We start from the raw sequence: 4,934 nt of genomic DNA on the forward strand, positions 1-4,934 counted from the left end.
TATTTTTGGTCAACTTAGAAATCAGTCTTTAACCAGTGAAGGGTACACAGTGTCAGAAACCCTTGAAGGAAAGCTCGTAAACAAACGTAGGTGTATTTTTCGCTGACAGAGCGGACAATGTGACAAATTTTGTAACGTAAGCAAATTTTTAACGCCTACAGCTGCAAGATTATAGTATTTACTTTTTTAATGGCACTATGTAATTTTGCTGTATAACAATATAAGCCGTCGAAGAGAACTTCAACGACATAACATGTGTGGAACTTGATCAGACAAGACGAGAACGCAGCAAACCACTGTCCCAGCTCCAACAGAAGAGGTCCCAACAGTATCTCCTATGTTTCATCCTTTCCACATTTCCCTGCACCCGTGGCAACGACTGTCAAAAGTCGTTGACGTAATCTGATGGGTGTCTACGGAAACTGTAAAGTGCTGCAGCGTTTATTTGAAGTTTTCGTTTACGAAGGAAGGATTGTTTACAAACCATGGGCAAACATATGTTCTAACTTTGCACTATTCACCACTAGCATATACGCGCTGGTTGAGAGAAGAAACGACGACCTCGGCCTGCCGATGCCTTGTGTCAAAAATGACACCATTATTCCTTAGTTTATTACTTGAACTGTAAATAATCACAGGTGTGTTCAGTTCCTAACAGGTATGCTGCCGCAGTTATTGGAAGACATCCAAATGGATATTAGGCAATGTGGGTAATGTCCCACATATCCAGTAAAGATAACTGCGTATATTCTTAACCGAACAATTGGAGTTCGTTGGATCGGTCGTTTGTCAAATACATGGCCGGCACGCCTACTCCACTTAAGAAATCAGTGTATAAAATTAAAACAGGAGTTCAACAGCGAAACACCAACGACTTCCGGAGACAGAAATGTCCTTTGACGCGAGCCTGTGTTGCGGTAAGTCCTGCTGGAGTTCAGCCTTCAGTACAGGCTATCTGGAATCACTTTATAGCCTGTATTAACACTCAAGATCTATATTTGGAGTACGTGGAGTGGCGGTTATAACAACGAACACATCAGCCGTGCCTGAGTTACGTGTAGGCTTATATCTGGGACAGAGAGTCAGACAGGGGTTAGTGGCGCTGTTGCCTTATTACTATGCACAATTTTGGTAAACATTTTTGGAAAACAGTGATCAATTAATTATTATATTTTGACTTAAGTTCAGTCTTGATCACACCATTTACGTTATAATGATATAGGTAACCGGTTTCGGTTCTTTTTAAAAAACCATCATCAGACCCATGGCTCCCTTAGGATGGTAGACGGAGCTCTCCTCGCTGCTACGCAGTCAATTGATCATCTGAGCCATGGGTCTGATGATGGTTTTGTAAAGAGAACCGAAACCGGTTACCTATATCATTAAAACGTAAATGGTGTGATCAAGACTGAACTTTAATCAAAATATTATTACTATGCTCTCAACTTCCACACACGTTACGTTGTTCAAGTCCTCTTCGAAGTGTCTCCCCAGTGACATCGAAGAAAGCCGGCCGCGGTGGCCGAGCGGTTCTAGGCGCTTCAGTTCGGAACCGCGCGATTCCTACGGTCGCAGGTTCGAATCCTGCCTTTGGCATGGATGTGTGTGATGTCCTTAGGTTAGTTAGGTTTAAGTAGTCCTAAGTTCTAGGGGACTGATGACCTCAGATGTTAAGTCCCATAATGCTCAGAGCCACTTGAACCATTTTTGACACCGAAAAACGTCTGTTGTTTTATTTAAAAATAAATTCGGTGCCATGGTTCGGCAGCTATAAATGCTAACAATTGTTCGAGTACGTTAAATGAATTCGCACTTGCGAATAAGGACAACCATCAGCTGTAGAATGGGTTGGCTACAATGAAAACTGTGCAAGACCGGGATTCGAACCCGGATTTCCCGCTTATCGCGAGCGGTCGCCTTACCATTTGGCTATCAGTACACGACTAACGGCCTGACCTAAACTTTCATATGTCGTCAACCATGCGTCTACGACCTGTACTCGTACATCCATTCTGTGTATACCTGTACCGGTCAGACGTTATACTCCAAAGTCGCTTGCCCGGTATCGGCAAATACATACGAGATTGCAGAGTCTGTGTTATTCTGATTACGATGCAAAGTTCCTTTTGACACGCATGCATGTCCAAAGGAACTTTGCATCGTAATCAGAATAGCACAGGCAATGCAATACCGTATTGCTCGAGTACGTCGGAAAATTCTCCACATTGCCCTGTATTGCTTAGCACGATCTGCATACATTTTCCATGGGTTGTCTTTGCTGCCTCACATGCCTAATGTGTTGTGAAATCAGAATGATATTGTGAACTATTTATTGCATTGCATTGTGTTACAAGTTATTACCGTAATAGCGCTGGCTCTGAAATATCTCCTCTGAGACTAAAAAGAGTAACAAAAATTTTAAAAAATGACACAACTGTTAGTCTGAAAACATAATGTCATCATCGTATATTTTCTGAGTGCAATACTGGCGAAATCTTAATGGCCTTCATTGTCATCTATGTTACAGCTGCATAAGAAAGAAAATTTTCCATTTGCGTCATTCATAGCTAGGGATAAGATTAACGGGACTCACGACTTTGGGACGTACGTCCCAGCTGACACAGCAACTGTCGGCCCACTTAAAAACCCACTGTGGGCGTTTCCAGAAGCCGTTGGGCAGCAGAGCCTGATTTACCGAGACAGAATCAGCAGCGTTCCGGGAGCAGTACCGGAGGAGACACATGGCAAACGGCCGTTTTTCGCTGGCTCCGCGTTTCGTTAACGGCCCAGTGGCTTTGACAGTAAGAAATTATTGCTCTAAAGTGCCCTCTGTTGGACACGAACTGAGTTTTAAAGCGCATTACGATCCCTTCAAGATTGTCCTCAGCAAAGTACAGTAGGACCAATGCTGTTCCACATAGACATCAATAACTTTCCCATTAGCGTTAGTCGTACAAAAAAATTATCTTCGTTGATGACAGCAACATTTTAGCTACTAGAAAAAAGCGATACAACGTCTTGCAGAAAAAGCTATTGAAATGTGCAGTAAAGTTATACTAAATACATAGACACCCAGTGCCATGAATTTCAATCAAAAGAGGAAAGATAATACTGATTGATTAAATGTGGATGATGCGTCAATAGACTTCGTAACAAATACAAAATTCATGGTAATGAAAACTGATTCTCAGTTGAATTGGTATGAACATGCAAAAGTACTTGCAAACAGAACGTAATCAGCATATGACGACTCTAAGTCCAGTCATCATCGTGTAACAACTAATGCTTCATAGTTAATAATTAGTACATAATCTCATTTGTTATATATCAAATTCTTTATTAGGAAACAAATGCACAAAATGTGAAAATTGTTAAGCTGCGGAATACGATCATAAGTGTAATAACAATAATTATTAAATAAAAGTGAATTTTTGGTTTTTAAATCGGACTAAGAAATATAAAATTATTTCTCCCATCCCCATACAGATAGTCCTGAAAATCTGTGAGTGTGAAGTAGTAATAACTATGAAAATACTTGTAACATTTAAAATGAAAACCATGGGGTGCATGCAATGGACAAAAGTAAAGAGGTGAACTGTTCATGAGTCAGTTAGAAAAGTCCCATGTTTTTCGTTTTAACTCTAACAAGTATTTCCACAGTGATTAAAAATTCTCAATCACAAATTTTGAGGGTTATCTGTTAGGAATCTGTATGGGGCTAGGAGAAATTATTTTACACTTTTTAGTCCGATTTAAAATCGTGGTATTTTTCAGTCGATTTCAAACATTTTCATGAGATTACAAATGAGACATGTAATAAATTCCATGTTTACTTCCGTTTCTCCTCACCTGAGTCACCAATATATTGCTTTCTCCTACTTATAACTAGCGAAAAGGTGACAAAGGTAAAAAGTAAAGAGAGTCGAGCTCAAATGGCAGTTTACCGGCAGTCGTTCTCACTGCAAAACATTCACGACTGGAAAATGGAGAAATGGCAGTGGTACACAAGTAGCCTCCGCTACTCACCGGACAAGAAAGCAAATTAATATTGCACTGTCATACAGTTTTGAGACAAGTTTAAAATTTCAAGTCTCTAGCTCATTGAGAATTCACTTTAAAGTTAACGGCAAAATTTGTACCTAACTGTCAGACAAGAAAGCGACCTAATAAAAATGTCGTAAAAACATTAACTGGGCTCATAATATCGATCTGTTCAAAACATTGTTTTAAATACCCATAAAATACATTAATAATTATCACACAAATAGATTATCCATGACCTTGGTATAAACAGAATTTGTATTTATCAGAATTAATAAACATAAAATCATAAACAGTATTTTCTCCTAACTAATAAAATTGCACAATAAATCGCTTACGTAGATAAAATAGAATATTGAAACAAACATCTGTGAGAAGGCAGATAGAAGGCTGTCGTTAAGAAATACATTTTATACAATGGGTAAGTTAAATAATACAGAGTAGGGGCCTGGTGAAGTGTAACACAAGGAAATAATGACAAAACAATTCTACAGTTTCACAGATTTTTTCTAGGAAATCTTACACTAAAGCTCTTCAGTGCATAGCACTAACATCTTACACTATTTCTGAACTCAAGATGTCTTTTTTCGTAGAGTGAAAATGACTGCTTTCGGGAAAGCACATCAAAAACTAGACACAATCATCGTAGTCCTGATGTCAGCGAATTGTGTGTACAGTGACTGGCGCACAGAAATGAATAAACGCTGTAGCCCTATCCTTTTACGTTTTGATGTAACTCCTTTACACGAATGAGTAAACAAAATTGAATTGTACTCTGGGTACAAACTGAAAGAGTTTTCAAAACACTGGCACTGTAATCGGAAGGAGTGAAGGGTCTAATTCTGTTTCGCACTTCTGATTTAGGTCTTCCGTGGTCTCCGTAAATTACTTCT

This window comes from Schistocerca serialis, chromosome 1 (assembly GCF_023864345.2).
Source record: "Schistocerca serialis cubense isolate TAMUIC-IGC-003099 chromosome 1, iqSchSeri2.2, whole genome shotgun sequence".
NCBI lineage: Eukaryota > Metazoa > Arthropoda > Insecta > Orthoptera > Acrididae > Schistocerca > Schistocerca serialis.